This window comes from Canis lupus, chromosome 3 (genome assembly GCF_048164855.1).
Source record: "Canis lupus baileyi chromosome 3, mCanLup2.hap1, whole genome shotgun sequence".
Classification (NCBI taxonomy): Eukaryota; Metazoa; Chordata; class Mammalia; order Carnivora; family Canidae; genus Canis; species Canis lupus.
Genome location: NC_132840.1, coordinates 35,131,670 through 35,142,044, shown reverse-complemented (window position 1 = coordinate 35,142,044; position 10,375 = coordinate 35,131,670). Strand labels below are relative to the sequence as shown.

At 42.3% G+C, this 10,375-nt stretch overlaps 1 long non-coding RNA gene across 7 annotated transcripts in view; it reads right to left on the bottom strand.

Moving 5' to 3' along the window:
• Nucleotides 1-3,984: 3,984 nt before the first annotated feature.
• LOC140630360 (uncharacterized) overlaps nt 3,985-10,375 on the bottom strand; it is a 52,370-nt gene continuing 45,979 nt past the window's right edge. For 6 of the 7 annotated variants that reach the window (XR_012028122.1, XR_012028119.1, XR_012028121.1 and 3 more), the window contains 3 exons: nt 7,604-7,690; nt 7,334-7,372; nt 3,985-4,536 (listed from right to left, as the gene is read on the bottom strand). This is a non-coding gene — a long non-coding RNA (uncharacterized lncRNA). Of the gene's footprint in view, nt 4,537-7,333; nt 7,373-7,603; nt 7,735-10,375 lie in introns of all 7 variants that reach the window. The other variant, XR_012028125.1, reaches the window with a different exon arrangement.

Here is a 10,375-nt window from a genome sequence, read left to right as displayed (position 1 = left end):
TCTCCCATTGTACATGGTGTCCTGCTTTTTATTATTACAACTGAAGATGGGAGATGCGTCTTCAGTGTCTGCCCTGGAAGCCACAGTATACACATTCAACCTAGGCCTATCTGTGAGGCATTAAGAGGCAAACAATGTAAAGCAGAAGACATATTCAGTGTAGGCACAGACAGATCCGGTTGTGGGGAGTCCCAGTGATAGGAAGGGATGTGGGTACAACTTCGATCTCCCCAGACTCAAGTCTTTATGTGGAGACATTGCAATTAGAATAGTCCTGCCATTCTTCCTCCATTCCTCACTGATTTTTCTCCATGATAGGAGAAAAAGTCACTACCTACCATGACACATGTAATAGGTAAGTCTAGCAAAAGGAGCTTACTCCAGGAGGCTTCTTCCTCCTTTGCCTTTTCTAAATTAGTCTGCCTAAAGAAACACCTAGTTCTTGCTCTTTTTTTTTTATAAATTTATTTTTTATTGGTGTTCAAATTGCCAACATATAGAATAACACCCAGAGCTCATCCCGTCAAGTGCCCCCCTCAGTGCCCATCACCCAGTCACTTCCCCCCCCCCCGCCCACCTCCCCTTCCACCACCCCTACTTCGTTTCCCAGAGTTAGGAGTCTTTCATGTTCTGTCTCCCTTTCTGATATTTCCCACACATTTTTTCTCCTTTCCCCTTTATTCCCTTTCACTATTTTTTATATTCCCCAAATGAATGAGACCATATAATGTTTGTCCTTCTCCAATTGACTTACTTCACTCAGCATAATACCCTCCAGCTCCATCCATGTTGAAGCAAATGGTGGGTATTTGTCGTTTCTAATGACTGAGTAATATTCCATTGTATACATAAACCACATCTTCTTTATCCATTCATCTTTTGATGAACACCGAGGCTCCTTCCACAGTTCGGCAATATAAAAAATAGTGAAAGGGAATAAAGGGGAAAGGAGAAAAAAATGAGTGGGAAATATCAGAAAGGGAGACAGAACATGAGAGACTCCTAACTCTGGGGAAAGAACTAGAGGTGGTGGAAGGGGAGGTGGGCGGGGGGTGGGGGTGACTGGGTGACGGGCACTGAGGGGGGCACTTGATGGGATGAGCACTGGGTGTTATTCTATATGTTGGCAATTTGAACACCAATAAAAAATAAATTTATAAAAAAATAAAAGCTAAAATGCAAAAAAAAATAATAAAAATAAATAAAACCATGTTCTCCAACAGTTTTATCAATATTAAATGTGATGTGTTTGTTTGTAATTACTGTATATATTTTTGAATGGGCTTTGAACTCAAAAGGGGAAGAAGACAGTTATTTATTGGGCCAGGGGACTCCCAGAGATTTCTGGCATCATCTGTGATTGACATTGAAGGGCAATGTTGATTTTGAAGAATGAGAATTAGGTGATATCTCCAACAAAATGTGTTGTTCTAAATTGGGTTCTTACTGGAGAAAAATCATAACTGTGAGACCCTTGGTATGTAGTGACTGCTTTTTCTTTCTATACCAAGCATCAGAAAACACCAGAAGTTTGCTTTCACCTGGCAGAAACAACAGTGTACTTTTTCTGACTCAAGGAGATATCAAGACTTATTGTCTGAACCATAGTTTAAACCACAGAGATCTTGACCATCTTCCCATCCTGATGCCAAAATGTTAGTCCATTATATTTATAGCACCATTCAGTTAGGAACAGAATGGAGGAAATAGCAAGCACTATAGATGCTTTTGGTAGGATACGTGCAAGCCAGGTGAGGGGGCAGGGAAAGCAATCTCATGAGAATGGGAGATCAGAATGTTACATGGCATTCACATCAAGCTCCAGTATAAGACTCACAGTAAAAAGCCCTTGAAATCTAACAGCAAATCGAGGCTCTAATCACAAATAATTATGCTCCTTTTAGAAAACGTTGTTTGAATTGCTCCTGGGCCCTGTTGGACTGAAAATGGAGCACAAAATTAGCACGTATCCCTTACTGGACATTATGAACAGAATGTTACATAATCCCCTGAGCCATAAAGTGCTATGCCTAGCAGATTCCATTAGCATATGAAAATGGCATATAGGGGACCCGGCTCAATAGGTTCTTAAGGCACAGGTAATGGCTGGGGCAGGATGCTCACATTCCCAGCATACCCACTCCTGCCATGATCCATGTCCTCTACCATCCCATTTCTACAGGTCCGTGGAAGATAACTCTGACTAGTGGATTGACATAGAATTACTGTCATTTTTTATAGTTCCATTCAAGAACTGTAGAGAAGGGAGATCTACCTAGGAAGCAAAACTTCAGGTACTAACCTTTCTTTGTTTGCTTTGCAAAGGGAGGGAGGGAGGGAGACATGGAGACAATGGCTTTATGCCCATCGGATTAGTTTGTTTTAGGATGTACCCTTTTCCAGGAACTGGTATACTGATAGAATGATATTCTGGTTGGTTGAAGAAACAGTCATCATGCCAGAAGGGTAAGACCTCATAAGATGGGGCACTATCCTACAGAAAGTGATAAATATTATGTATAATGGAACAATTTATGGTAATGTTGCCACCACAGCCAGAATAAAATGTCTAGAACCAAGGGATTAAAGAAGGGTTTGCATGTTTCATGCCCTACTCACAAACTTTTACTTCCCAGCCCCACAGCTTTGGGTTCTACTGGTTCCAGTGACTTGGGATGTGGGGGTGCACTTGGGAGAAAAAGGTCTTCCATAAGGGGACATAACAGTGGTCACTGGAATTTAACTCCACCATCTGGTCATTTCAGATTCTTTAAAACACTGGAAACATAGGCCAAAAATAAGAGCAGTTGCCAAACTGGCTAGGTTGTTTGATCCTAACTGTTGAGGAAAAATAAGATGGCAGATGATGGGACCACGGGAATAGTAAGAAAGGAAGTTGGAGACCTCCTGAGTGGCTCCTAAATTTGCTATATCTAATAGTATAAATTAGTGAAAAACTTCTGCAGCCCAAAACCAATGGCCCATAGCCCCTAAATCAAATGTTTGAGACATCCACCAGAGTGACCATGAGAAGGCCAATTGAAGACAAAAACCATTGGAAGGGAATAGTAAAGGGAAGCCACAGCACTAGTTAGGCAGACATGAGGACCATAGCCTCCATCTGAATTTCTTTCCTTGCAGCGTTGAGTATTAATATATTCTACTAAAGTTTCCTCTTCTTTCCTATCTGTTCTCCTCACTGTTATATATGTAGGAAGTAGTTACCATGAACTCTAAAATTTAATTGTTTAATAGATTTTTAGCAAAAAACTGGAGGCACAGTCTGGATGCTTTGGGTTTTGTTCCTTTGAGGAGGCGTTAAGTATATTTTCAGTTGCAAGGAAGATGTGTGTGCGTGTGCGTGTGTGTGTGTGTGTGTGTGTGTGTGTGTGTGTTTGAAGAATACATATAAGAAAGCTTTTAATGGAGTTAAAAATAGATCTGCCCTACAGCCCAGCAATTGCACTGCTGGGGATTTGCCCCAAAGATACAGATGCAATGAAACGCCAGGACACCTGCACCCCAATGTTAATAGCAGCAATGTCCACAATAGCCAAATTGTGGAAGGAGGCTCGGTGTCCATCGGAAGATGAATGGATAAAGATGTGGTCTATGTATACACTGGAATATTATTCAGCCATTAGAAACGACAAATACCCACCATTTGCTTCAACATGGATGGAACTGGAGGGTATTATGCTGAGTGAAATGAGTCAATCGGAGAAGGACAAACATTATATGGTCTCATTCATTTGGGGAATATAAAAAATAGTGAAAGGGAATAAAGGGGAAAGGAGAAAAATGAGTGGGAAATATCAGAAAGGGAGACAGAACATGAGAGACTCCTAACTCTGGGAAATGAACTAGGGGTAGTAGAAGGGTAGGTGGGCAGGGGGAGGGGGTGACGGACACTGAGGGGGGCACTTGATGGGATGAGCACTGGGTGTTATTCTATATGTTGGCAAATTGAACACCAATAAAAAATAAATTTATAAGAAAGCTTTTAATGAAGGTTGGGCAGCCAAAGAGGGGGCCCATTAGTGACATATGACGATTTTCAATAGCCACCCTCAACAGTTCCTCTCATTTGGTGGGAGACCCCATGTGAAGAAGCAGCCTACCCTCACAGTGGAAGCCAAAGTGGGTAGGGGGGGATACCCTCCCTCTTTCCTGCCCCTAGAGTCCAGCAAAGTTGCTCAGATGAATGAGGATTAGAGCTCACTTGAAGTCACTGTACTGTCCAGCATTGGTGGTAAAAGGTACTGATGGATGGTACAACATGGCTGTCTTCCAAAAACTGAATGTTTGCTTTTTTGCAATTTGTCTCCCTGACAATCAGAGAATTCTTTTATGCCTGTCTAGCTTCCAAGTCCAACAATCTTTCAAATCTGGACCTTTTGTGTCTGCTGATTCTAGAGCCTCCAATACCAACTCGTGAAGGTGCCAGAGTTGATTTTCACTGCTTGCAACTGAGAACTCTTGCTGATAGAAGAGTGGCTCTGAGTACATGGCTGAAGAAGATTCATTTAAAGGGTCCTGAATCAAACAGATGATGACAAAAAGCTGTTAATAAATATTAGTTGTCATGGTATTCTAGCCACAATGGCTAAAACATCATAGTCCCTTCACATGCCTGCAAGATCTCAGTTTATCCCTACCACAACCCTATAAAGTCAATATTATTCTTATATCCATTTTAAAATTAGAAACTTTTTGCACAGAGTAACCTTAACCTCAAGTAACCTTCCCAAGTCACACAGATAAAATGTAGTGGATTAGAAACTCAGACATAAGTATGTGAGTAAGAATATGGGCTTCAGAGAAGACCCGACTCAGTGAAGGTTTCCATTATCTTTATCCCCTCAAATCTAATCTGACCTATACTTTCCCTCCTCCTAGGAGAGTACTTTCTCCAAGAAGTAATTTTTATGGGAGCCAGAGGATATTTACCAATATCAAGGTTCAGCCAGTTTGTCCTGACCTATGGAGGATGACAGTCCTTTCATCCAACCAGATCACTGTATTCCTGAACATCTGTCCTGATGTGTTGTTTCCCAACAGTTGTCCCAAGAAATATGAGTTGCCACCTCCATAGAGATTCCTCACCCTCAAAGCCACAACTTTCCATGCTACCACCCCCTTCCCCAGCAAGACAGATGGGGTGCCCTATTTGCAGCATTCTCAGTAGCCTTTGAGTGTGGAAGAAACTGATAAGATGAGTAGACAGGCCATGTGTCCATCTCCATTGAGTGACCAAGATGGGAACATGTGCAAGCCATTAGGCCTGGTCTGAGGGAGGCAGTTGCCTGAAGCAAATCCAGAGTTTTATAATACAGAGCTCTCTGTGATCCTCAAAGCTTCCTTTTCACCCTTGGCCCTGAAAACACTCCAAGGGAAGAACTTCAAAGTTGTTTTCTCACAACCTGGGAAAGATCTACCTACCACTTGAAACTACCAGATCTGTGACTCATTTGGAGGTTTCTAAGCCTTCCTTGCTTTGTTGGATGCTCCCCCTCCTCCAGCACCCCTCAGAGTTCTGACTAAGTCAGCTTACTTGGCCAGGTAGGTTTTGGCTAAATCCTACTTATCCTTTGGGACTTCCCCTAAGACATTATACCCCCAGGAAGTTTTCCTCAGCCTGGTTGGCTCCCTACAACACTTCACTCTTACCTCCATCAGAGCACAGGCACATCCACGAACTTGCCTTGAGTTCCTATAGTCTTCTAAACCATTGGTTTCTAACCAGGAGCAGCTTTGCCATTTGGCAATGTCCGGAGACATTTTTGGTTGTCCCAACTAGAGAGGAGGGCTACTGGCATCTGTTGGATAGAGACCAAGGATGCTGCTAAGCATTTTACAATGTACGGGACAGCTCCCAACAACAAAGAATAATCTGGCCCAAAATGCTAATAGCAGATCTAGCTTCACAGACAAGCAACTGATATAGTCAACATGACCCGGCTTGCAGAAAGACCCCCTACCTGGCTTAATGCTCTGCTGTTGCCATGTTGGAATACTTAGTAACTTTTGAACAAGGGGGCTCTGTATTTTCACTTTGCACTAGGCCATACAAATTATTCAGCCAGATGTGGCCAGATCTGTGGATGTTAAGAAACCCCATGCTAGGCTCTGCAATAAGAGATGTAGAAATGACGATATCATTCTGCCCACAAGAAGCCATAATCCAGTGGGAGAGAGAATTACATGTTGCCTTGTCTTGTGCTATGATGGGGGAACCCATAGGAAGGATTGCCTGAACCAGCTTGAAGTTTCAGAGAAGTCGGACTTACTTCAGCTAATTTCTGAGGAATGAATAGGTGATAATCACATGGACATGGACAGGAGAGGAAGAAAGGGTCCAAACAGAAAAACAACATATTCAAGATGGCAGGCTTTGAGGAGGTGAAGGCTGTCGAAAACGCTGGGCAGTCCTCTGTAGCCAGAGTACAGGGTGTGTAATAAGGTAGAGAAGTAGCATTAGTAAGGCTGCAGGCTAGGAGGAACCAGGTCTCAAACACATGAAGGAGCTCTTGAAGGGTTTTGAGTGAGGTGAGGATATGATTCAATTTAATTTTAGAAAGACAGAGTTGGTGTGGCAAATAGGTGGGAGGGAGGGGACATTGACTGCCCCTGAGTACAAGAGCAGGGAAAGCTCAATGAAGTAGAACACTAGCAATGTGTTAGGAGGGTAGAGACTCAAGAGACGCTATGGCAGAACAAGATTTGATGGTTACCGCGTGGGTCCAACATGTAAGATGAACGCTTATTCTCTTTTCATCCTGATGACAGGCCTACCAGGGATGTTGCGACTTCTCACTTTACAGTGCAGAATTTAAGGCTGAAGAAATTGAAATACCTTGATGAAGGTCATACAATGGTATGGTAGGGCCAACTTTTGAATGTGGGAATGTCTGGTGCCAAAATCATTGCCCTTCCACCCTCTCAAGAGTACTGAGGATGCAGCAGGATGACCAACAACATGTCCAACTGGCCCTCAGGCAGGTGCACTCCTTATCGCCTGTTACCAATTCTGTGCCTCAAGCCACACAGTTTACACTCAGGTTGTACACTAAATTCTTCACTTTCTGTCAAGTTGATTTCTCAGCACATAGTAGATATTTATTAATGGCTAGAAAGAAAAATTACACCATTTTTTAGTCTACACCAAAGACTTAAAAAAATGGTTTTAGTTGACAACACCAAAAATCAGAGAAGTAGAAATTAAAATAAAAATGAGATAGCATTTCTGCCTATCAAATTGACTTGGTATGAACTTTCTGGAAAGTTATCTGGCATTATTATTGGTTGTCATTTAAAACACATACACACATACCTTTTGCTGAGTGCTTGATTATTTTCTTAAGATAAGAACCTGAGGAAAAAAAAAAAAAAGAAGCTGAGTAAAGATTTATGGATAAAGATATTCATCTCAGCTTTCTGTATAATGTAAGCAAAAAAGGGGGATGCAATTTCCAAAAACAGGAGAAGGAGAAGGGTACTGCTATGAAATCAAATGACTAAATACTATTTCTGCAGAATTTTTAATGACATGAGAAAATGACAAGATACCACTAAGTGAAAAAATAATTTAATAAATACATACTTTTGTATATGCAGTAAACTCCTCAATGTGTATACAGAGTTCCCAACTGGAGCTTAGGCCATATATACTCTTGCAATTGAGACACGTCTGGAAACAATGAAGAATGATGGGATGAATCTGGTGGAATTATCCTGAGAGAGAAGTAAGCATCAGGAGACAGGAGGCCAGGCAGACAAATTTCACTGGGATACAAAGCCTCATATGTAGGTGGGGTGAGGGCTGTTCTGAGGAGGGCAGGGTGCCTATCACTCAGATTGTGGGGGACTCAGAACATAGCTGAGAGAGATGAGGTTCTGTTGTTCAGATTATCTGTTACTATGTAACAAACTATGCAAACTACTCCAAAATTTAGTGGTTTAAAACAGCAATTTATTATTTTCCTTCACAGCTCTGTGAGCTAACTGGGCTCTGCAGGACAGTTGTCCCTTAGGGTCTCTCAAATGGTTGCAAATGGTGATTTGGGCCAGAGGCATCTGAAGGCATGACTGTCTGTATATCCAAGATGGTGCATTCACATGGCTGGCAGTTGGTGCTGACTCTCCCCTCAGATGAGGCCTTTGATTGGAGCATCCATACATGGATTATCATCAAAAGGCTTATCATATGTGGCTGGAATCTTGGAGGAAGGAGCCCAAGAATGAGCATTTCAAGAGACCGAGGCAGAAGTCACAGCCTTCATACAACCTCATCTCAAAAGTCCCAGAGCACCCTTTTGGATGCATCCTATTGGTTAATCAAATCACTGAGACCAGCCCAGATTCAAAAAGTAGGTATGAGACTCCACTTATTGATAGAAGGGGCAACAGGTGGTTGCAGGAAGGGAAGGGATTGATGGCGGCCATCTTGCAAGCTTATTTATCACAACTGTTTTTAATAAAGAGTTCTGGGAACCATCGCTACATAGGACCTTGAAGCAAGGTTGCTTGTACCCCAAAGTATAAACCAAAAGGGGCAGAGACTCCCACCTCTATAGAAACCCAGCCTGATTTGGTGCATACAGGCTTCAGAGGGCACAGCTGTGCTTCTGTACCCAAAGGAAGGCTCAAGGCACCAGGAGAGCAAGAATGCACAGCAGCTGTGATATTCATGACAGTGGCCACTAGAGAACACTTTAAAAATGAGCCCTTAATGGCTGCACCAGTTCACATTTCCACCAACAGTGCAAGAGGGTTCCCCTTTCTCCACATCCTCTCCATTTGTGGTTTCCTGCCTTGTTAATTTTCCCCATTCTCACTGGTGTGAGGTGGTATCTCATTGTGGTTTTGATTTGTATTTCCCTGATGGCAAGTGATGCAGAGCATTTTCTCATGTGCATGTTGGCCATGTCTATGTCTTCCTCTGTGAGATTGCTGTTCATGTCTTTTGCCCATTTCATGATTGGATTGTTTGTTTCTTTGCTGTTGAGTTTAATAAGTTCTTTATAGATCTTGGATACTAGCCCTTTATCTGATACATCATTTGCAAATATCTTCTCCCATTCTGTAGGTTGTCTTTTAGTTTTGTTGACTATTTCTTTTCCTGTGCAGAAGCTTCTTATCTTGATGAAGTCCCAATAGTTCATTATTGCTTTTGTTTCTTTTGCCTTCCTGGATGTATCTTGTAAGAAGTTACTGTGGCCAAGTTCAAAAAGGGTGTTGCCTGTGTTCTCCTCTAGTATTTTGATGGAATCTTGTCTCACATTTAGATCTTTCATCCATTTTGAGTTTATCTTTGTGTATGGTGACAGAGAGTGGTCTAGTTTCATTCTTCTGCATGTAGCTATCCAATTTTCCCAGCACCATTTATTGAAGAGACTGTCTTTTTTCCAGTGGAGTCTTTCCTGCTTTGTCGAACATTAGTTGACCATAAAGTTGAGGGTCCACTTCTGGATTCCCTATTCTGTTCCATTGATCTATGTGTCTGTTTTTGTGCCAGTACCACACTGTCTTGATGACCACAGCTTTGTAGTACAACCTGAAATCTGGCCTGGTGCAGCCACTCTGGAAAACTATGTGGAGGTTCCTCAAAGAGTTAAAAATAGATCTGCCATACGACCCAGAATTGCACTGCTGGGGTTTTACCCCAAAGATACAGACGCAGTGAAATGGCAGGACACCTGCACCTCGATGTTTATAGCAGCAATGTCCACAATAGCCAAACTGTGGAAGGAGCCTCGGTGTCCATCAAAAGATGAATGGATAAAGAAGATGTGGTCTATGTATACAATGGAATATTACTCAGTCATTAGAAATGACAAATACCCACCATTTGCTTCAACATGGATGGAACTGGAGGGTATTATGCTAAGTGAAATAAGTCAATCGGAGAAGGACAAACATTATATGGTCTCATTCATTTGGGGAATATAAAAAATAGTGAAAGGGAATAAAGGGGGAAGGAGAAAAATGTGTGGGAAATATCAGAAAGGGAGACAGAACATGAGAGACTCCTAACTCTGGGAAACGAACTAGGGGTGGTGGAAGGGGAGGTGGGCAGGGGATGGGAGTGACTGGGTGACGGGCACTGAGGGGGGCACTTGACAGGATGAGCACTGGGTGTTATTCTCTATGTTGGCAAATTGAACACCAATAAAAAAATAAATTTAAAAAAATGAGCCCTGGCAGCAAAAGTGAGGTATATTCAGAGGCGTGGAGGCCTCCAGAGTGAACGTCAGGGTAAAGACCACAATCCTGAAAGAAAACAAGAAAGACTTCATCTGAGAAATCCTTTAGAACTTCCCAGAAACAATTCAGGAGGACTTTGCAAGGCAGGGTGAGGATAGTTATCTGGAAA